This window comes from Rattus norvegicus, chromosome 13 (assembly GCF_036323735.1).
Source record: "Rattus norvegicus strain BN/NHsdMcwi chromosome 13, GRCr8, whole genome shotgun sequence".
NCBI lineage: Eukaryota > Metazoa > Chordata > Mammalia > Rodentia > Muridae > Rattus > Rattus norvegicus.
The window spans coordinates 17,931,183-17,955,753 of record NC_086031.1 but is presented as its reverse complement, the minus strand read 5'-3'; positions in this window follow the sequence as shown (position 1 = coordinate 17,955,753).

Sequence of the window (24,571 nt, the reverse complement as noted above, 5' to 3'; positions counted from 1 at the left end):
CAGAGAACTAGTTTTTCAAAGAGTGTAGCTGAGTGCATGACTGGAATAAAGGAACACTGCCAAAGGCAGGGATTTACTGTGGGCTTGTTTCCTACTGTGAGGAGACAGTGAGAATTAGACAGTAAAGCTGCTGACCTCCTGCCACCAAATCAAAGTTATGGATTTTTAAAATTACATTTAATTTTTTAAGGATAGAAAGGAATATACAGATTTTACCTGAGTCAACTGGAGGTTTTTTTTATGATACTCATAACCAATACAAAGAGTTTAAGATGAGAGGCAGAGCATCAAATGGTAGACAGAGAGATATTAATTTCCATAGTAGTAGGAGGTAAGTATAAACAATATATAAAATATTGAGGCCTTAATATTAAAACATTTGATTGGAAGCAGGGTATAGGGAGTCTAGCCTATTTCAGACACTAGAAACTAAGGTCTTGAGAATTATACATAGAGAATGGCTCACACTACAGTATGTAATCACAGATATATAAATCTCCATAGTAAGGAGATTTCAAGTTTACATAGATGTATGAATAATGTAAGCCTTGATTTCATGTAGGTTGTGGAAGGATACAGGAGCAGTATTGTCTCAAGACGTAATATTTGTTTAGATTGCTTTAGTTGATTTGTTTTTAATTATCAAAGTGAGTATAGTTAGGTGTTTGGTGATTCTATTGAAATTCCACTGGGAGAAAGATCAAGCTACCCCTTTAATGATTTCCAGTTACATAACCAAGAACATGATAGTTGGAGTACAGGCTTTAAAGGTATTTGTGTTGAAAGAAAAGGACAAAACTCTCTGCACCCCTTTCAGAGTGATATAGGTCAGATATGACAGGGAAGAAAAACTGTATGTCTCAAAAAATTGTGAAAATCAAACAAGGCAAATAACACTTATCTGCTGGTTCTTCAACATGGGAATAGCCAAGTAACTGGCTTAGATATAAAAATGCCTGTAGTCATAATTTCATCTGAAACGAGACAGTAAATCTTTTTTTTTAACTTAAGTATTTCTTATTTACATTTCGAGTGTTATTCCCTTTCACGGTTTACGGGCCAACATCCCCCTAATCCCTCCCCCTCCCCTTCCTTATTGGTGTTCCCCTCCCCATCCTCCCCCCATTGCCGCCCTCCCCCCAACAATAACATTCAGTCTTAGCAGGACCCAGGTGTTCCCCTTACACTGATGATCTTACTGGGATATTCAATGTTACCTATGAGGTCAGAGTCCAGGGTCAGTCCATGTATAGTCTTTAGGTAGTGGCTTAGTCCCTGGAAGCTCTGGTTGCTTGGCATTGTTGTTTATATGGGGTATCGAGCCAATTCAACCACTTCCAGTTCTTTCTCTGATTCCTTCAACGGGGGACCTGTTCTCAGTTCAGTGGTTTGCTGCTGGCATTCGCCTCTGTATTTGCTGTATTCTGGCTGTGTCTCTCAGGAAAGATCTACATCCAGCACCTGTCGGCCTGCACATCTTTGCTTCATCCATCTTGTCTAAATGGGTGGCTGTATATGTATGGGCCACATGTCGGGCAGGCTCTGAATGGGTTTTCCTTCAGTCTCTGTTTTAAACTTTGCCTATCTATTCCCTGCCAAGGGAATTCTTGTTTCCCTTTTAAAGAAGGAGTGAAGCATTCACATTTTGATCATCTGTCTTCAGTTTCATATGTTCTAGGCATCTAGGGTAATTCAAGGATTTGGGCTAATAGCCACTTATCAATGAGTGCATACCATGTGTGTTTCTATGTGGTTGGGTTACCTCACTCAGAATGATATTTTCCAGTTTCATCCATATGCCTATGAATTTCAAAAAGTCATTGATTTTGATAGCTAAGTAATATTCCATTGTGTAGAGGTACCACATTTCTGTATCCATTCCTCTGCTGAAGGGCATCTGGGTTCTTTACAGATTCTGGCTATTATAAATAAAGCTGCTAAGAACATAGTGGAGCACGTGTCTTTTTTATATGTTGGGGCACCTTTTGGGTATATGCCCAAGAGAGGTATAGCTGGATCCTCAGGCAGTTCAATGTCCAATTTTCTGAGGAACCTCCAGACTGATTTCCAGAATGGTTGTACCAGTCTGCAATCCCACCAACAATGGAGAAGTGTTCCTCTTTCTCCACATCCTTGTCAGCATTTGCTGTCACCTGAGTTTTTGAACTTAGTCATTCTCACTGGTGTGAGGTGAAATCTCAGAGTTGTTTTAATTTGCATTTCCCTTATGACTAAAGATGTTGAACATTTCTTTAGGTGTTTCTCAGCCATTCAGCATTCCTCAGCTGTGAATTCTTTGCTTAGCTCTGAACCCCATTTTTAATAGGGATATTTGTCTCCCTGCCGTCTAACTTCTTGAGTTCTTTGTATATTTTGGATATAAGCTCTCTATCTGTAGTAGGATTGGTAAAGATCTTTTCCCATTCTGTTGGTTGCCATTTTGTCCTAACCACAGTGTCCTTTGCCTTACAGAAGCTTTGCAGTTTTATGAGATCCCATTTGTCGATTCTTGATCTTAGAGTATAAGCCATTGGTGTTTTGTTCAGGAAATTTTTTTCAGAGCTTATGTGTTCCAGATCCAGCCCTAGTTTTTCTTCTATTAGTTTGAGTGTGTCTGGTTTGATGTGGAGGTCCTTGATGCACTTGGACTTAAGCTTTTTACAGGGTGATAAGCATGGATCGATCTGCATTCTTCTACATGTTGACCTCCAGTTGAACCAGCACCATTTGCTGAAAATGCTATCTTTTTTCCATTGGATGGTTTTGGCTCCTTTGTCAAAAATCAAGTGACCATAGGTGTGTGGGTTCATTTCTGGGTCTTCAATTCTTTTCTATTGGTTTATCTGTCTGTCTCTGTACCAATACCATGCAGTTTTTATCACTATTACTCTGTAATACTGCTTGAGTTCAGGGATCGTGATTCCCCCTGAAGTCCTTTTATTGTTGGGGATAGTTTTAGCTATCCTGGGTTTTTTGTTATTCCAGATGAATTTGCAAATTGTTCTGTCTAATTCTTTGAAGAAATGGATTGGTATTTTGATGGGGATTGCATTGAATCTGTAGATCGCTTTTGGTAAAATGGCCATTTTTACTATATTAATCCTGCCAATCCATGAGCATGGGAGATCTTTCCATCTTCTGAGGTCTTTTTTCTTCAGAGTCTTGGAGTTCTTATTGCACAGACCTTTTACTTGCTTGCTTAAAATCACACCGAGGTACTTTTATATTTGGGTCTATTATGAATGGTTTCATTTGCCTAATTTCTTTCTTGGCTTGTTTCTCTTTTGTGTAGAGGAAGGCTACTGATTTATTTGTGTTAATTTTATACCCAGACACTTTGCTGAAGTTGTCTATCAGCTTTAGTAGTTCTCTGGTGGAACTTTACGGATCACTTAAATATACTATCATATCATCTGCAAAAAGTGATATTTTGGCTTCCTCTTTTCCGATCTGTATCCCCTTGATCTACTTTTGTTGTCTGATTACTCTGGCTAGAACTTCAAGAACTATATTGAATAAGTAGGGAGAGAGTGGGCAACCTTGTGTAGTCCCTGATTTTAGTGTGATTGCTTCAAGTTTCTCTCCATTTAATTTAATGTTAGCCATTGGTTTCTGTATATGGCTTTTACTATGTTTGGTATGGGCCTTGAATTCCTATTTTTTCCAGGACTTATATCATGAAGGGGTGTTGAATTTTGTCAAATGCTTTCTCAGCATCTAATAAAATGATCATAAGTTTTTGATCACATTGATGGTTTTCCATATATTAAACCATCCCTGCATGCGTGGGATGAAGCCTACATGATCATGGTGGATGATTGTGTTGATGTGCTCTTGGATTCGGTTTGCCAAAATATTATTGAGTATTTTTGCATCGATATTCATAAGGGAAAATGGTCTGAAGTTCTCTTTCTTTGTTGGGTCTTTGTATGGTTTAGATATAAGAGTAATTGTGGCTTCATAGAAGGAATTCGGTAGTGCTCCATCTGTTTCAAATTTGTGGAATAGTTTGAATAATATTGGTATGCGGTCTTCAATGAAGGTCTGATAGAACTCTGCACTGAACCCGTCTGGACTTGGGCTCTTTTTGGTTGGGAGACCTTTAATGACTGCTTCTATTTCGTTAGGAGTTATGGGGTTGTATAACTGGTTTATCTGTTTCTGATTTAACTTCGGTACCTGGTATCTGTCTAGGAAATTGTCCATTTCCTGCAGATTTTCAAGTTTTGTTGAATATAGGCTTTTATAGTAATATCTGATGATTTTTTGAATTTCCTCTGAATCTATAGTTATGTCTCCCTTTTCATTTCTGATTTTGTTAATTTGGACACATTCTCTGTGTCCTCCCGTTAGTCTGGCTAAGGGTTTATCTATCTTGTTGATTTTCTCAAAGAACCAACTTTTGGTTCTGTTGATTCTTTCTATGGTCCTTTTTGTTTCTACTTGGTTGATTTCAGCTCTGAGTTTGATTATTTCCTGCCTTCTACTCCTCCTGTGTGTATTTGCTTCTTTTTGTTCTAGAGCTTTTAGGTGTTCTATCAAGCTGCTGACATATGGTCTTTTCTGTTTCTTTTTGCAGGCACTCAGAGATATGAGTTTTCCTCTTAGCACAGATTTCATTGTGTCCCATAAGTTTTGGTATGTTGTACCTTCATTAAATTCTAAAAAGTCTTTAATTTCTTTCTTTATTTCTTCCTTGATCAGGTTACTATTGAGTAGAGCATTGACAACTTTCACGTATATGTGGGCGTTCTTCCCTTATTTTTATTGAAAACCAGCTTAAAGCCATGGTGGTCTGATAGCATGCATGGTATTATTTCTATCTTTCTGTACCTGTTGAGGCCCGTTTTTTGACCAATTATATGGTCAATTTTGGAGAAAGTACCATGAGGAGCTAAGAAGAAGTTATATCCTTTTGCTTTAAGATAGAATGTTCTATAAATATCTGTTAAGTCCATTTGGCTCATGACTTTTCTTAGTCTGTCTAAGTCTCTGTTTAATTTCTGTTTCCATGATCTGTCCATTGATGAGAGTGGGGTGTTGAAATTTCCTACTATTATTGTGTGAGGTGCAATGTGTGTTTTGAGCTTCAGTAAGGTTTCTTTTACGAATGTAGGTACCCTTGTATTTGGGGCATAGATATTTAGGATTGAGAATTCATCTTGGAGGATTTTTCCTTTGATGAATATGAAGTGTCCTTCCTTATCTTCTTTGAAGACTTTTAGTTGAAAATTGATTTCATTTGATATTTGAATGGCTACTCCAGCTTGCTTCTTCTGACCATTTGCTTGGAAAGTTGTTTTCCAGCCTTCACTCTGAGGTAGTGTCTGTCTTTGTCTCTGAGGTGTGTTTCCTGTAGGCAGCAGAATGCAGGGTCCTCGTTTCGTATCCAGTTTGTTAATCTATTTCTTTTTATTGGGGAGTTGAGTCCATTGATGTTGAGAAATATTAAGGAATAGTGATTATTGCTTCCTGTTATATTCATATTTGTATATAAGGTTCTGTTTGTGTGCTTTTTTCTCTTTGTTTTGTTGCCAAGACGTTTAGTTTCTTGCTTCTTCTAGGGTGTAGCTTGCCTCCGTATGTTGGGCTTTACCATTTATTATCCTTTGTAGTGCTGGATTTGTAGAAATATATTGTGTAATTTGGTTTTGTCATGGAATATCTTAGTTTCTCCATCTATGTTAATTGATAGTTTTGCAGGATACAGTAACCTTGGCTGGTATTTTTTATCTCTTATGGTCTGTATGACATCTGTCCAGGATCTTCTGACTTTCCTAGTCTCTGGCGAAATGTCTGGTGTGATTCTGATAGGTCTGCCTTTATATGTTATTTGACCTTTTTCCCTTACTGCTTTTAATATTCTTTCTTTATTTTGTGTGTTTGGTGTTTTTACTTATGTGACGGGAGGTGTTTCTTTTCTGGTCCAATCTATTTGGAGTTCTGTAGGCTTCTTGTATGCTTATGGATATCTCGTTTTTTAGGTTAGGGAAGTTTCCATCTATGATTTTGTTGAAGATATTTACTGGTCCTTTGAGCTGGGAGTCTTCACTCTCTTCTATACCTATTATCCTTATGTTTGATCTCCTCATTGAGTCCTCAATTTACTGTATGTTTTGGACCAGTAGCTTTTTCTGCTTTACAGTATCTTTAACAATTGAGTCGATGATTTCTATGGAATCTTCTGCTCCAGAGATTCTGTCTTCTATATCTTTTATTGTGTTGGTGAAGGTTGTATCTATGGCTACTTGTCTCTTCTTTTGGTTTTCTATATCCAGGGTTGTTTCCATGTGTTCTTTCTTGATTGCTTCTATTTCCATTTTTAATTCCTTCAACTGTTTGATTGTGTTTTCCTGGAATTTTTGGAGGGATTTTTGTGATTCCTCTCTGTAGGCTTCTACTTCTTTATTTATGTTTTCCTGAATTTCTCTAAGGGAGTTCTTCATGTCTTTCTTGAAGTCCTCCAGCATCATGATCAAATATGTTTTTGTTACTAGATCTTGCTTTTCTGGTGTGTTTGGATATTCCGTGTTTGTTTCGGTGGGAGAATTGGGCTCTGATAATGCCATGTAGTCTAGGTTTCTGTTGCTTGGATTCCTGTGCTTGCCTCCCACCATCAGATTATCTCTAGTGTTACTTTGTTCTTCTCTTTCTGACAGTGGCTAGACTGTCCTATAAGCCTGTGTGTCAAGGGTGCTGTAGATCTGTTTTCCTATTTTCTTTCAGCCAGTTATGGAAACAGAGTGTTCTGCTTTCCAGTGTGTAGTTTTTCCTATCTATAGGAAAGCTGTTCCTGTGGGCCTGTGTCCTGAGTTCACTTGGCAGGTCACTTGGAATAGGAAGGTTTGTCTTACCTGTGGTCCTGAGCCTTAAGTTTGCTCGTGGGGTGCTGCCTATGAGCTCTCTGCAGGGGTAGGAACCAGGATATGAGACAGTAAATCTTATTGGTTATGGAATGCTTAAGTTTTTTTATGCCCTTCTTCATTTGGCATGAATAAAGATTTATTACAATTGGTATTAATAAAATTAACTCTTAAAAGATTTACCTATTTCTTTGCTGGGTCTGCCAGAAGCTCCAGGCCAAAATAGTGAACACAGATACTCCAACATTATAAGAAATTAGGGGCTGTTTTAGAAGCTATGTTTGGTGCTTTCTACATACTCAGTTAATAATTAATTTGTTCTCAGAATCTGATAGGCTTGAAGATTAATTACTGTTCCATGATAAAACTTGAGTTGTTTAACATTAAATAAATGATACAGAATTAAAAATGTATTTTCCCATGGTGTAATCAGGTAAAATCAAAACATAACACAGGAAAACACAACTCAGTTATAGAAATGTGCACTCTTTAAGTTAGGAATGATGTCAGAGTTCTTTATCATATTGACAAATATCATAGACTGGATGATATATATATATATATATATATATATACATATATATATATATATATATATATATATATAACAAAAATGTAAGAAGTTGAAGTTTGGGGCTAATGCTTTGAATTTGCATGACCATATGTTGAAAACCCTTGTCCTCAGTTCATTGCTGATCTATCAAGGTACTAGTGATCAATGGCTGAGAATGGGTTGGGACACTGAGAGTTGTGCTAGTAGGATGTAGGGAGAATCAGGAGGACTGTGGAAGAGGTAGAAGACAATGTAATGGCAGGATATAAAGCAAACCAGACATGTGAAATTTCAAGTAAGTGGCTACTGGCCATTTCTGTGATTGGGACTGGGGTAACAGGAAGTTTCCAGCCTTCGAGAAAGCCAAGGGAATTAAAATGAACTAGTGTTTTTTTGTTTGTTTGTTTGTTTGTGTCTGTGTGTGTGTGTGTGTGTGTGTGTGTGTGTGTGCCCACGTGTACACATGTATGTGTTTTCTATTCATGAATCTTGGGTAGCTACTGGGCAGTTATGTGTTTCATGCAACCAGCCAGGAGAACAAAGTGGTATAGCCAAAAATCTCATCATTACATGAGGCAGGTAGATCTCTGTATTTGAGGACAATATGTTCTTCATTGTAGGTTCCAGCACAACCTGGGACATACCTTGAGATCTTGTTTCAAAGAAAGAAGAAACAAGAAAAGAAGGCAAGAAAAGAATGACAAATTAAGGAAAAGAAAGAAAGAGAAAAAGAAAGAAAACAAAAGAGTAAATAAAAGACTCAAAATTAGTTTTCACTCATTATAGGAATGTTTTTCTGCATCACATGAAATCTATCCACTGTCCCCAAGATGAACAAAGCTAGTGACAGTTTCACAGTTGCTGAAAGACATATTCTACATACAGACTGACAGAGACAAAACATGAGGTAAGTCTACACGGTGTGGATGAGATAAAGGTAATTTTCATGTCCCAAACTTTTACTTCTGAAATTCTAAATTTCAATCCAAGTAACAAAAAAGATAAAATTGGTTAGTACTCTCAGATTCATCTTACCTAGCAATAATCAGTTTCCTCCTCCTCCTCCTCCTCCTCCTCCTCCTCCTCTTCCTCCTCCTCCTCCTCCTCCTCCTCCTCCTCCTCCTCCTCCTCCTCTTCTTCTTCTTCTTCTTCTTCTTCTTCTTCTTCTTCTTCTTCTTCTTCTTCTTCTTTTTCTTCTTCTTCTTCTTCCTCTCTCTCTCTCTCTCTCTCTCTCTCTCTCTCTCTCTCTCTCTCTCTCTCTCTCTCTCTCTCTCTCTCCCTGTTCTTTTGTTTCAGGCAGGGTCTTATATTATCCAAATGACATTGAACTTGTATTGGAGAAACAAGACCTATAACTTTTCATCCTTCTATGTACTACTTCCAAGTTCTAGAATTAAAGCTTGAGCTACCTCTGCTGTTTGAGCAGGACTGTGTTCAAACCCTGGGTTTTGTGATGTTAGGCAAGTATTCTACCTTGTGAATGTAAGCTAAGCCATATCCATCACCTAGGAAATACAGTTTAAATATTGGTTATTACCACAGGTTTTACAATGTTTAAATTATTTTTTTTTACATTTTCAAAGAAAATTAATCCTTAACTGGAAGTATTTGATCTGTGCAACTTAATTTTTACTCCATGTTATAAAATATTATCAAAGCCATGGAAGGCTGGAAATTCTTATAAGATGGGAGAACTGCAGACAAGAGTACAGGCTCAAAGTTTGTAGTCTCAAATGTTCTAAGGAGCTTCCCTTCTTATGGAGAGAAATATTATTTTTATAAGATATATATAATGGTCAGCCGTCATTCCAGCATGTATTATTATTGAGTGAAAACAAGTAAAATATAGATTATTAGTTTGCTGAAAAATGATTTTACCCTAATCTCCTTCAAATTAGTAAAGTAATTTAAAAATAATTCTTTTATAATGAGTTTATATTTTCTTTGAAGTAGGCAAGTTTAATATTTAATGAACTTAAATACTCTATATTTAGGAAATATCCATGCAAACTGAGCAGCTGTCCCTGTACAGGGAAAAAGCAATGAAATAAGGCAATTAAATCTACATTAGACTCTTCACAGTTATTTGTTTATTTAATAATTATGATAATTTCTTTAGTTTGTTTCATCATAAATTTGTGTAATCCAAAATGAATTCATTTTGGATAGTTTCATCTGAGACAACTTGCTGTTTATGATTGCCATTTACTTATTTTTCTGGGTATCTTTCAGTTAAAAGCCTTGTTTACTTTGGCCCTGAATTTAAAGAAGGTTTTGAAAGGTAGGGAGGATACCATGTTGAATTTGTACATGAGCTTTGGGTGTTAAATTCTGGTCCTCATGCTGTCAAGGGAAGCCTTGGCACTGAGTACATTATCTTTTCACTGCTCTCCAGACTTACTATATCTTGGTATTTTCATGAAGTATCTTGACAACCAGCAGAGCATATTGACATCATATGTACTGTGTGAAAAGAGGTTAAGGGGGCTTTTGACTTCTTTTAGAGCTAGATAGATAGAATATAATTCTTTATATTGGAGAAAGTGATTGACAGCTCTTTGAATTGGAGGATAGGGGGTTCATGGTCAGGGAAGTAATATATTACTGCCACAGCTCCCCTCATCCCTCATTCAGTAATTATTGAGGGGGCTTCCAGCATGTGCCCTTTTGAGAATAATTTGGGGGGGGCAAGCATTACAAGAGAGGGAGGACAAAGGGTCATTTTTCCTGGTAAGAATTACCTCTAAGGCTTGTAAGATAACTCTCCCTAGAAGATTGGTGGCTACTTGAGCCACCAAGGGGAGTATGAGGCCAGTAGTGCTATACAGGTCTTCCCACCTATAGGGCTGTTGGATGATAAATGTGTGAGAGTTGCTACCTATTCCTAGGAGCTGTGGCTTGGGGATCAGTTGTCAGTCACATGGGATCTCTTGCTGTCTTAAACTTGTCCTGTCTGCTCCAGTATCAATAAGATACTTTAATGTTTTATTATCTACTTTAATGGTTAATTTCAGGTAGGTATCATTTGAGATGATGGACACCCATACAATGTCTATGGGAGTAGTTGTCCCTCTTACTGTCAGGGCTGAGGGCTGTCCCATCTGAAGTTTAAAGGCTCCAGTGGCTTACCATCCTTATCATATACAGTAGTACAGTATCTCCTCCAGTGGAAACCTTTTCTGCAGAAGAGACAAATTTCCATAAGGGAATTAGGATCCTGTATGAGGAAAAAGTTTTGTGGGCATTCATTCCTCCAATGTCCTGTCTCTTTACATTTGAAGCAGATTCCTTCTGTCTGTTACCTGCTGTTTTACCAGACTTTCTTTTCGTTTTAAGGAGAAGTTAAATAGAGAATCTTTGCCAATGCCCATTTCAGACTATTGGAATTTAGACAGGGGCTAAAAGAACTTCAACAAACACGAGAGTAGCTCTGGCCATGAGGCTTCAGATGCCCCTTCAGATTATCCAGAGCCAGTCAGTGGTGCTGACTGAAAGCACAGGAGGAAAGGAAAGGGTGCTTGTCTCCAGAGTTGAGATGGCAGGGGTTCCTATGGTATTTGTTCATGCAGTTGGGTCTCTGTTCAAGCTTCACACGGTCACTAGGTGTGGGCATTTGTACTGGAGACTTTCCACGGAGATCTCAGGCACAGCCAGATATGAGGGATCAGGAGAAAGGGAGAGAACTCAGAAACGGAGGGGGAATTGCCTCCACCACCACCACTGCTGTTGCTGCTTTACCTTTGTCCACACCACTGCTGCTTCAGTTGCTCCAAGACATAGGGCCGGGCTGAACCAGCAGAAGGCAGAATAATCAGCAAAGGTGAAGGGGAGATTCTGGCAGCGATATTGGGAGAGCAGATCTCTTCCGCAAGCAGCAGTGTTACAGCTCTTATGACAGAAACTCTCAGACGACAGAGTGATTCTTGCACAGCTTTATTCCTTCTGGATAGAACTGTTATATACACTTTCAGAGTGGGTCAGGTTCTGACAGTAGGTACTTCCTATTGGCTTGGTCTGAGAGCTTGAGGATATCTTATCTACCTGTGGGATGGCTTGGAGTGCTGCTTCTACATGACTGATGGTCACAAACAACTCTAGAGGGGGCTCTGGGAGTGGTGGTTACAGTTTCATGCCAGGGGCCTGGTTTTCTGGGAGTTTAGGGACAGGCTTACTGTCCCTTATGTTCACCAAGGTTTCAAATGTAAGCTTAACCAGAAACCAGAAGAATTTCACAGCCCACCACCCCACATTTTGTATCCAGGCACTTTAAAGTAGGTATCAGATGCAGGAATTCTAGGGTTGAATTTTAGGGGTCACATAAGTATATTATCACGTCATCTGCAAATAGTGATATTTAGACATCTGCCTTTCTAATTCATATCCATTTGCCCTACTTTTGTTGTGTAATTGCTCTGGATAGAATTCCAAGAACTATGTTGAATAGATAGAGTGGTCAGCCTTATCTAGTTCCTGATTTTGGTGAGATTGCTTCAAGGTTTTCTCTGTTTAGTTTGATTTTAGTTCCTGGTTTGCTGTATACAATGTTTACTATGTTTAGGAATGGGCCTTGAATTCCACTTCTTTCCAGGACTTTTTTTTCATCTTTATTAAATTGGCTATTTCTTGTTTACATTTCAAATGTTATTCCCTTTCCTGCTTTCCATGCCAACATTCCCCTAGCCCCTTGCCTTCCCCTCCTATATTGGTATTCCCCTCCCAATACTCCCTCCATTGCTGCCCTCCCACCAAGAATCTCATTAACTGGGGTGCAGCCTTGGCAGGACTAAGGGCTTCCCCTTCCACTGGTGCCCTAATTAAAATATTCACTTCTACCTATGAAGTTGGAGCCCAGGGTCTGTCCATGTATAGTCTTTGGGGAGTTGCTTAGTCCATGGAAGCTCTGGTTGGTTGGCATTGTTGTTCATATGGGGTCTCAAGTCCCTTCAGCTCTTTCAGTCCTTTTTCTGATTCCTTCAATGGGGATCCGGTCCTCAGTTCAGTGGTTTGCTGCTGGCATTTGCCTATTTATTTGCCATATTAAGGCTTTGTCTCTCAGGAGAGATTTACATCTGTTTCCTGTCAGCCTACCCTTCTTTGCTTCATCCAACATAGCTATTTTGGTGGCTGTATATGGTTGGGCCACATGTGGGGCAGACTCTGAATGGGCTTTCCTTCAGTCTCTATTCTAAACTTTGCCTCCCTATCCCCTCAAAAGAGTATTCTTGCTCACATTTAACGAAGGAGTGAAGCATCTGCATTCTGGTCATCATTCTTGAATTTCATGTGTTCTGTGCATCTAGGGTAATTTGAGTGTTTGGCTAATATCAATTTATGCCTGAGTGCATACCATGTGTGTTTTTCTGTGATTGGGTTACCTCACTCAGGATGATATTTTCCAGTTTCATCCATTTTTCTATGAATTTCAAAAAGTCATTGGTTTTGATAGCGGAGTAGTATTCCATTTTGTAAATGTACCACATTTTCTGTATCCATTCCTCTGTTGAAGGGCATCTGGGTTCTTTCCAGTTTCTGGCTATTACAAATAAGGCTGCTATGAACATAGTGGAGCATGTGTCTTTCTTGTATGTTGGAGCATCTTTTGGGTATAGGCCCAAGAGTGGTATAGATGCGTCCTCAGGTAGTTCAATGTCCAATTTTCTGAGAAACCTCCAGACTGATTGCCAGAATGGTTGTACCAGTTGGCAATCCCACAAAAAATAGAGGAGTGTTCCTCTTTCTCCACATCCTCACCAGCATCTGCTCTTGCCAGAGTTTCAGACCTTAGCCACTGTGACAGTGTGAGATAGAATTTCAGGATTGTTTTGATTTGCGTTTCTCTTATGACTAAAGATGTTGAACATTTCTTTAGGTGCTTCTCAGCTATTCGGCATTCCTCAGCTGTGAATTCTTTGTTTAGCTCTGAACATCAATTTTCAATAGGGTATTTGTCTCCCTGCAGTCTAACTTCGTTAGTTCTTAGAATATTTTGGATATAAGCCCTCTATCAGTTGTAAGATTGCTAAAGATCTTTTCCCAATTTGCTGGTTGGTGTTATGTCCTAACAACAGTGTCCTTTGCTTTACAGAAGCTTTGTAGTTTTATGAGATCCCTTTTGGAGATTTTTTATCTTGGAGCATAAGACAATTATGTTTTTTCAGGAAATTTTCTCCAGTGCCCAAGTGTTCGAGATTATTCCCCACTTTTTCTTATATTAGTTTGAGTGTATCTGGTTTGATGTGAAGGTCTTTAATCCACTTGGACTTAGGCTAAATACAGGGTGATAAGAATGGATCAATATGCATCTTCTACATGCTGACCTCCAGTTGAACCAGCACCGTTTGCTGAAAATGCTATCTTTGTTCCGTTGGATGGTGTTGACTCCTTTGTCAAAAATCAAGTGATCATAGGTGTATGGGTTCATTTCTGGGTCTTCAATTCTATTCCACTTGTCTGTATTCTTGCACCAATACCATGCAATTTTTACAACTATTGCTCTGTAATACTGCTTGAGTTCAGGGATAGAGTTTCACCCAGAAATCCTTTTATTGTTGAGGATAATTTTAGCTATCCTGGGTTTTTTGTTATTGCAGATGAATTTGCAAATTGTTCGGTATAACTCTATGTAGAATTGGATTGGAATTTTGATGCAGATTGCATTGAATCTGTAGATTGATTTTGGTAAAATGGCTATTTTTATTATATTATTCCTGCCAATCCATGAGCATGGGAGACTTTCATATCTTCTGAGATCTTCAATTTCTTTCTTCAGAGGCTTATACTTCTTATCATACAGATCTTTCACTTGCTTGTTAAAGTCACACCAAGTTATTTTATATTATTTGGGACTACTATGAAGGGTGTCATTTCCCTAATTTCTTTCTCAGCTTGTTTCTCTTTTGTGTAGAGGAAGACTACTGATTTATTTGAATTAATTTTATACCAGCCACTGTTCTGAAGGTGTTTATCAGATTTAGTAGATTTCTGGTGGAACTTTTGGGATCACACACACACACACACACACACACACACACATATATATTATCATATCATCTGCAAATAGTGATATTTTGCCTTCTTATTTTCAAATCTGTCTTCCTTTGATCTTCTTTTCTTGTCTTATTGCTCTGACTAGGATTTGTGAACCATATTGAATAAGTAGGGAAAGAGTGGGCAGTCTTGTCTACTCCCTGATTTTAGTGGGATTATTTCAAGTTTATCTCCATTTAGTTTAATGTTAGCTACTGGTTTGCTGTATTTGGCTTTTACTATGTTTAGGTGTGGGCCTTGTTTTGTTTTTGTTTTTTATGGTTTTTTTTTGCAGAACTATTAGTTTCTTCCTTTTTCTAGGGTGTATAGGGTGTAGCTTGCCTCCTTTTGCTGGGCTTTACCATTTACTATCCATTGTAGGACTGGATTTGTAGAAAGATATTGTGTAAATTTGGTTTTGTTATGGAATATCTTGGTTTTCCATCTATGTTAATTGAGATTCTTGGTGGATTCAGTAACCTGAGCAGGCATTTGTGTTCTTTTAGGGTCTGTATATCTGACTAGGATCTTCTGGTTTTCATAGTCTCTGGTGAGAAGTCTGGTGTAATTCTAATAGGTCTGCCTTTATATGTTACTTGACCTTGTTCCCTTACTGCTTTTACTATTCTTTCTTTGTTTTATGTGTTTGGTGTTTTGACTATATTGTGAGAGGAGGAGTTTCTTTTCTGGTACAATCTATTTGGAGTTTTGTATGCTTCTTGTATGTTAATGGGCATCTTTTCTTTTCTTTTTTTTTTTTTTTTTTTTTATTAACTTGAGTATTTCTTATATACATTTCGAGTGTTATTCCCTTTCCCGGTTTCCGGGCAAACATCCCCCTCCCGCCTCCCCTTCCTTATGGGTGTTCCCCTCCCAACCCTCCCCCCATTGCCGCCCTCCCCCCATAGACTAGTTCACTGTGGGTTCAGTCTTAGCAGGACCCAGGGCTTCCCCTTCCACTGGTGCTCTTACTAGGATATTCATTGCTACCTATGGGGTCAGAGTCCAGGGTCAGTCCACGTATAGTCTTTAGGTAGTGGCTTAGTCCCTGGAAGCTCTGGTTGCTTGGCATTGTTGTACTTTTGGGGTCTCGAGCCCCTTCAAGCTCTTCCAGTTCTTTCTCTGATTCCTTCAATAGGGGACCTATTCTCAGTTCAGTGGTTTGCTGCTGGCATTCGCCTCTATATTTGCTGTATTCTGGCTGTGTCTCTCAGGAGCGATCTACATCCGGCTCCTGTCGGTCTGCACTTCTTTGCTTCATCCATCTTGTCTAATTGGGTGGCTGTATATGTATGGGCCACATGTGGGGCAGGCTCTGAATGGGTGTTCCTTCAGTCTCTGTTTTAATCTTTGCCTCTCCCTTCCCTGCCAAGGGTATTCTTTTTCCTCATTTAAAGAAGGAGTGAAGCATTCACATTTTGATCATCCGTCTTGAGTTTCGTTTGTTCTAGGGATCTAGGGTAATTCAAGCATTTGGGCTAATAGCCACTTATCAATGAGTGCATACCATGTATGTCTTTCTGTGATTGGGTTAGCTCTTTCAGGATGATATTTTCCAGTTCCAATCATTTGCCTACGAATTTCATAAAGTCGTTGTTTTTGATAGCTGAGTAATATTCCATTGTGTAGATGTACCACATTTTCTGTATCCATTCCTCTGTTGAAGGGCATCTGGGTTCTTTCCAGCTTCTGGCTATTATAAATAAGGCTGCGATGAACATAGTGGAGCACGTGTCTCTTTTATATGTTGAGGCATCTTTTGGGTATATGCCCAAGAGAGGTATAGCTGGATCATCAGGCAGTTCAATGTCCAATTTTCTGAGGAACCTCCAGACTGATTTCCAGAATGGTTTTACCAGTCTGCAATCCCACCAACAATGGAGGAGTGTTCCTCTTTCTCCACATCCTCGCCAGCATCTGCTGTCACCTGAGTTTTTGATCTTAGCCAATCGCACTGGTGTGAGGTGAAATCTCAGGGTTGTTTTGATTTGCATTTCCCTTATGACTAAAGATGTTGAACATTTCTTTAGGTGTTTCTCAGCCATTCGGCATTCCTCAGCTGTGAATTCTTTGTTTAGCTCTGAACCCCATTTTTTAATAGGGTTATTTGTTTCCCTGCGGTCTAACTTCTTGAGTTCTTTGTATATTTTGGAAATAAGGCCTCTATCTGTTGTAGGATTGGTAAAGATCTTTTCCCAATCTGTTGGTTGCCGTTTTGTCCTAACCACAGTGTCCTTTGCCTTACAGAAGCTTTGCAGTTTTATGAGATCCCATTTGTCGATTCTTGATCTTAGAGCATAAGACATTGGTGTTTTGTTCAGGAAATTTTTTCCAGTGCCCATGTGTTCCAGATGCCTCCCTAGTTTTTCTTCTATTAGTTTGAGTGTGTCTGGTTTGATGTGGAGGTCCTTGATCCACTTGGACTTAAGCTTTGTACAGGGTGATAAGGATGGATCGATCTGCATTCTTCTACATGTTGCCCTCCAGTTGAACCAGCACCATTTGCTGAAAATACTATCTTTTTTCAATTGGATGGTTTTGGCTCCTTTGTCAAAAATCAAGTGACCATAGGTGTGTGGGTTCATTTCTGGGTCTTCAATTCTATTCCATTGGTCTATCTGTCTGTCTCTGTACCAATACCATGCAGTTTTTATCACTATTGCTCTGTAATACTGCTTGAGTTCAGGGATAGTGATTCCCCCTGAAGTCCTTTTATTGTTGAGGATAGCTTTAGCTATCCTGGGTTTTTTGTTATTCCAGATGAATTTGCAAATTGTTCTGTCTAACTCTTTGAAGAATTGGATTGGTATTTTGATGGGGATTGCATTGAATCTGTAGATTGCTTTTGGTAAAATGGCCATTTTTACCATATTAATCCTGCCAATCCATGAGCATGGGAGATCTTTCCATCTTCTGAGGTCTTCTTCAATTTCTTTCCTCAGTGTCTTGAAGTTCTTATTGTACAGATCTTTTACTTGCTTGGTTAAAGTCACACCGAGGTACTTTATATTATTTGGGTCTATTATGAAGGGTGTCGTTTCCCTAATTTCTTTCTCGGCTTGTTTCTCTTTTGTATAGAGGAAGGCAACTGATTTATTTGAGTTAATTTTATACCCAGCCACTTTGCTGAAGTTGTTTATCAGCTTTAGTAGTTCTCTGGTGGAACTTTTGGGATCACTTAAATATACTATCATGTCATCTGCAAATAGTGATATTTTGACCTCTTCTTTTCCGATCTGTATCCCTTTGATCTCCTTTTGTTGTCTGATTGCTCTGGCTAGAACTTCAAGAACTATATTGAATAAGTAGGGAGAGAGTGGGCAGCCTTGTCTAGTCCCTGATTTTAGTGGGATTGCTTCAAGTTTCTCTCCATTTAGTTTAATGTTAGCAACTGGTTTGCTGTATATGGCTTTTACTATGTTTAGGTATGGGCCTTGAATTCCTATTCTTTCCAGGACTTTTATCATGAAGGGGTGTTGAATTTTGTCAAATGCTTTCTCAGCATCTAATGAAATGATCATGTGGTTCTGTTCTTTCAGTTTGTTTATATAATGGATCACGTTGATGGTTTTCCGTATATTAAACCATCCTTGCATGCCTGGGATGAAGCCTAGTTGATCATGGTGGATGATTGTTTTGATGTGCTCTTGAATTCGGTTTGCCAGAATTTTATTGAGTATTTTTGCGTCGATATTCATAAGGGAAATTGGTCTGAAGTTCTCTTTCTTTGTTGTGTCTTTGTGTGGTTTAGGTATAAGAGTAATTGTGGCTTCATAGAAGGAATTCGGTAGGGCTCCATCTGTTTCAATTTTGTGGAATAGTTTGGATAATATTGGTATGAGGTCTTCTATGAAGGTTTGATAGAATTCTGCACTAAACCCGTCTGGACCTGGGCTCTTTTTGGTTGGGAGACCTTTAATGACTGCTTCTATTTCCTTAGGAGTTATGGGGTTGTTTAACTGGTTTATCTGTTCGTGATTTAACTTCGATACCTGGTATCTGTCTAGGAAATTGTCCATTTCCTGAAGATTTTCAAATTTTGTTGAATATAGGTTTTTATAGTAAGATCTGATGATTTTTTGAATTTCCTCCGAATCTGTAGTTATGTCTCCCTTTTCATTTCTGATTTTGTTAATTTGGACACACTCTCTGTGTCCTCTCGTTAGTCTGGCTAAGGGTTTATCTATCTTGTTGATTTTCTCTTGGAGCTGGGGACCGAACCCAGGGCCTTGCGCTTGCCAAGCAAGCGCTCTACCACTGAGCTAAATCCCCAGCTGATTTTCTCAAAGAACCAACTTTTGGTTTTGTTGATTCTTTCTATGGTCCTTTTTGTTTCTACTTGGTTGATTTCAGCTCTGAGTTTGATTATTTCCTGCCTTCTACTCCTCCTGGGTGTATTTGCTTCTTTTTGTTCTAGAGCTTTTAGGTGTGCTGTCAAGCTGCTGACATATGCTCTTTCCTGTTTCTTTCTGCAGGCACTCAGCGCTATGAGTTTTCCTCTTAGCACAGCTTTCATTGTGTCCCATAAGTTTGAGTATGTTGTATCTTCATTTTCATTAAATTCTAAAAAGTTTTTAATTTCTTTCTTTATTTCTTCCTTGACCAGGTTATCATTGAGTAGAGCATTGTTCAATTTCCACGTATATGTGGGCATTCTTCCCTTATTGTTATTGAAGACCAGTTTTAGGCCGTGGTGGTCCGATAGCACGCATGGGATTATTTCTATCTTTCTGTACCTGTTGAGGCCCGTTTTTTGACCAATTATATGGTCCATTTTGGAGAAAGTACCATGAGGAGCTGAGAAGAAGGTATATCCTTTTGCTTTAGGATAGAATGTTCTATAAATATCCGTTAAGTCCATTTGGCTCATGACTTCTCTTAGTCTGTCTACATCACTGTTTAATTTCTGTTTCCATGATCTGTCCATTGATGAGAGTGGGGTGTTGAAATCTCCCACTATTATTGTGTGAGGTGCAATGTGTGTTTTGAGCTTTAGTAAGGTTTCTTTTACATATGTAGGTGCCCTTGTATTTGGGGCATAGATATTTAGGATTGAGAGTTCATCTTGGTTGATTTTTCCTTTGATGAATATGAAGTGTCCTTCCTTATCTTTTTTGATGACTTTTAGTTGGAAATTGATTTTATTTGATATTAGAATGGCTACTCCAGCTTGCTTCTTCTGACCATTTGCTTGGAAATTTGTTTTCCAGCCTTTCACTCTGAGGTAGTGTCTGTCTTTGTCTCTGAGGTGTGTTTCCTGTAGGCAGCAGAATGCAGGGTCCTCGTTGCGTATCCAGTTTGTTAATCTATGTCTTTTTATTGGGGAGTTGAGGCCATTGATATTGAGAGATATTAAGGAATAGTGCTTATTGCTTCCCGTTATATTCATATTTGATGTGAGGTTATGTTTGTGTGCTTTCATTCTCTTTGTTTTGTTGCCAAGACGATTAGTTTCTTGCTTCTTCTAGGGTATAGCTTGCCTCCTTATGTTGGGCTTTACCATTTATTATCCTTTGTAGTGCTGGATTTGTAGAAAGATATTGTGTAAATTTGGGTTTGTCATGGAATATCTTGGTTTCTCCATCAATGTTAATTGAGAGTTTTGCTGGATACAGTAATCTGGGCTGGCATTTGTGTTCTCTTAGGGTCTGTATAACATCAGTCCAGGATCTTCTGGCCTTCATAGTTTCTGGCGAGAAGTCTGGTGTGATTCTGATAGGTCTCCCTTTATATGTTACTTGACCTTTTTCCCTTACTGCTTTTAATATTCTTTCTTTATTTTGTGCGTTTGGTGTTTTGACAATTATGTGACGGGAGGTGTTTCTTTTCTGGTCCAATCTATTTGGAGTTCTGTAGGCTTCCTGTATGTCTATGGGTATCTCTTTTTTTAGGTTAGGGAAGTTTTCTTCTATGATTTTGTTGAAGATATTTACTGGTCCTTTGAGCTGGGAGTCTTCACTCTCTTCTATACCTATTATCCTTAGGTTTGATCTTCTCATTGAGTCCTGGATTTCCTGTATGTTTTGGACCAGTAGCTTTTTCCGCTTTACATTATCTTTGACAGTTGAGTCAATGATTTCTATGGAATCTTCTGCTCCTGAGATTCTCTCTTCCATCTCTTGTATTCTGTTGGTGAAGCTTGTATCTACAGCTCCTTGTCTCTTCTTTTGGTTTTCTATATCCAGGGTTGTTTCCATGTGTTCTTTCTTGATTGCTTCTATTTCCATTTTTAATTCCTTCAACTGTTTGATTGTGTTTTCCTGGAATTCTTTCAGGGATTTTTGCGATTCCTCTCTGTAGGCTTTTACTTGTTTATTAATGTTTTCCTGTGCTTCCCTAAGTGTGTTCAGGTCTTTCCTGAAGTCCTCCAGCATCATGATCAAATATGATTTTGAAACTAGATCTTGCTTTTCTGGTGTGTTTGGATATTCCATGTTTGTTTTGGTGGGAGAATTGGGCTCCGATGATGGCATGTAGTCTTGGTTTCTGTTGCTTGGGTTCCTGCGCTTGCCTCTCGCCATCAGATTATCTCTAGTGTTACTTTGTTCTGCTATTTCTGACAGTGGCTAGACTGTCCTATAAGCCTGTGTGTCAGGAGTGCTGTAGACCTGTTTTACTCTCTTTCAGTCAGTTATGGGGACAGAGTGTTCTGCTTTCGGGCGTGTAGTTTTTCCTCTCTACAGGTCTTCAGCTGTTCCTGTGGGCCTGTGTCTTGAGTTCACCAGGCAGCTTTCTTGCAGCAGAAAATTTGGTCTTACCTGTGGTCCCGAGTCTCAGGTTTGCTCGTGGGGTGCTGTCCAGGGGCTCTCTGCAGCGGCAGCAACCAGGAAGACCTGTGCCGCCCCTTCCGGGAGCTTCAGTGCACCAGGGTTCCAGATGGTCTTTGGCTTTTTCCTCTGGCGTCCGAGATGTGTGTGCAGGGAGCAGTCTCTTCTGGTTTCCCAGGCCTGTCTGCCTCTCTGAAGGTTTAGCTCTCCCTCCCACGGGATTTGGGTGCAGAGAACTGTTTATCCGGTCTGTTTCTTTCAGGGTCCTGCGGTGTCTCCGGCAGGGGTCCTGCCGCTCCTGGGCCCTCCCCCACGGGAGCCCAGAGGCCTTATACAGTTTCCTCTTGGGCCAGGGATGTGGGCAGGGGTGATCAGTGTTGGTGGTCTCTTCCGCTCTGCAGCCTCAGGAGTGCCCACCTGACCAGGCGGTTGGGTCTCTCTCTCACCAGGTCTGGGAGCAGAGAGCTGCTGCGGGCCGGGATCCGCGGGTGTGGGACTTCCGGTAAACACAGAACGTGCCCGGTTCTAGAGAAATTCTGCTTCCGTGTGTCCCAAGCTCACCAGGCAGCTTTCTTGCAGCAGAAAATTTGGTCTTACCTGTGGTCCCGAGGCTCAAGTTCGCTCGTGGGCTGCTGCCCAGGGGCTCTCTGCAGCGGCAGCCTGGGCATCTTTTCTTTATGTTAGGAAAGTTTTCTTCTATGATTTTGTGGAAGATATTCACTGGCCCTATGAGTTTGGAGTCTTCATTCTCTTCGATACCCATTATCCTTATGTTTGATCTTCTCATTGTGTCCTGGATTTCTTGTATGCTTTGGGCCACTATCTTTTTCTGTTTTACATTATTTTTGACAGTTGTGTTAATGATTTCTATGGAATATTCTGCTCTTGAGTTTCTCTCTTCTATCTCTTGTATTCTGTTGGTGATGCTTGTATCTGCGGCTCCTTGTCTCTTCCTTTGGTTTTCTATATCCAGGGTTGTCTCTTTTTGTGCTTTATTAATGATTCTATTTCCATTTCATTTCCTTAACTTGTTTGATTGTGTTTTTCTGTACTTCTTTCAGTGATTTTTGTGTTTTGTCTCTAAGGACTTCTACTTGTTTACCTGTGTTTCCTGCATTTCTATAAGGGAGTTCTTTATGTCTTTTTTGAAATCCTCCATCATCCTGATCAAATGTGATTTTAAATCTTGACCTTGCTTTTCTTGTGTGTTTGGATATTCATTGTTAGCTTTGATGGGAGAATAGGGCTCAGATGATTCCTTGTAGTCTTGGTTTCTTTTAATTTGTTTCCTGTGCTTGACTCTTGCCATCAGGTTTTCTCTGATGTTACCTTGTTCTGCTATTCTGACAGTGGCTTGAATGTCCTATAGACCTATTTGTCAGGAGTGCTGTAGACCTGTTTTCCTCTTTTCTTACAGCCAGTTATGGGAACAGAGTGTTCTGCTTTCAGGCGTGTTGCCATCCCTATCTACTGGATTTCAGGGGTTCCTGTGGGTGTGTGTCCTGAGTCCAGCAGGCAGGTCACTTGGTGCAGAAAAGGTAGTCTCTCCTCTGGTATCAGGCCTGAAATTGCTCCTCAGGGCTGGCTTTCAACTCTCTGTGAGGACAGTAACCAGAAGGGCCTGCCCATCCTTCTCCGGTGTCACTGTGCACAGGGGGCCCAGATAGCACTATGTATTTTCCTGTAGAGTCAGAAATGTGGGCAGAGAGTGGTCTCCTCTGTTTTCCCAGATATGTCTTTCCCTCTTAAGTCCTAGCTCTCCCTCCCAAGGGATTTGAGTGTAGGGAGGTTTTGACTGGGTCCCTTCAGATCCAGGCACAGTCTGGACTACAGGGCTCCTTCATCTTGATTGCCCCTTTCCAAGACTTTTAACATGAAGGGGTGACGAATTTTGCAAATGCTTTCTCAGCATCTAATGAGATGATAAGATGATGATTTTGTTTGTTTGTTTATATAATGGATTATGTTGATGATTTCCATATCTTGAATCATCCCTGTGTTTGACGGATGAAGCCAATTTCATTGTTTTGAATAATGATTTGGTATATTCTGGGATTCAGTTTGCAATAATTTTGTTCAGTATTCTTGTATTGGAATTCAGGACAGAAATTGGCTTCAAGTTCTCTTTCTTTTTTGGATGATTTTGTAGTTCAGGATTTAGTTTAACTGTGGCTTTAGAGAATGAATATGATAGTGTTCCTTCTGTTTCTGTTTTGTTTAATAGTTTGAAGAGTATTGATATTAGGTGTATTTTGAATATTTGTGAATATTCAGCATTAAACTATCTGGTCTGGGGCTGTTTTTAGTGGATAGAGTTTCAATGACTGCTTTTGTTCCATTAGGGGTTGTAGGATTGTTCAGATGACTTATCTGATCCTTACTTAACTTTAGTATTTTGTATCTATCTAATATATATATATATATAATCTAGATTTTCCAGTTTTGTTGAGTATTATAGGCTTTTGTAGTAGGATCTGATTTTTTTTTAATTTCTTCTTTTATTTTTGCTATGTCTCTCTTTTCATTTCTGATATTGTTTATTTGGATACTCTTTCTAGGCCCTCTGGTTAGTGTGATTACGATTTTATCTATCATGTCTATTCTCTCAAAGAAGCAGCCTTTGGTTTTGCTGATTCTTTGTATAGTTCTTTTTGTTTCTAAATGATCAAATTCAGCCCCAAGTTTGATTATTCTATGTCTTCTTCTCCTCTTTTGTGTATTTGCTTCTTTTTGTTCTAGAGATTGTACATGTGCTGTTAAACTGCTAATGTATGCTCTCTCCAGCTTCTTTTTGGACACACTCTGAATTATGGGCTTTCCTCTTAGCACTGCTTTCATTGTGTCCCACAATTTTGGGAATGTTGAACCTGCATTTTCATTAAAATCTAAAAAGTCTTTAATTTCTTGCTTTATTTCTTCCCTTACCATGTTATTACTGAGAGAGTTGTTTAGCTTCCATTTGTGTATTGGCTTTCTGTTGTTTTTGATTTTATGTAAGACTAGCCTTAGTCTGTGGTGATCTGATTGGATGCATGGGACTATTTGAATCTTCAGTCAAGGCTTGTTTTATTACTGTTCATATGGCCAATTTTCGAGATGGTACCATGAAGTGCTGAGAAAAAGGTTTATTGGCTTTTTAGGGGTGGAAGATGTGATGTTCTATAGATATTTGTAAAATCCATTTGGTTCATAACTTTGTAATTTTTCTGTATCCCTGTTCATTATCTGTTTTCATGATCTGTCCATTGGTGATAATATCGTCTTGAAGTTTCACACTATTATTGTGTTTGGTTTAATGTGTGCTTTGAACTTTAAAACAGTTTCTTTTATGAATGTGGGTGCCTTTGTATTTAGGGCATAGT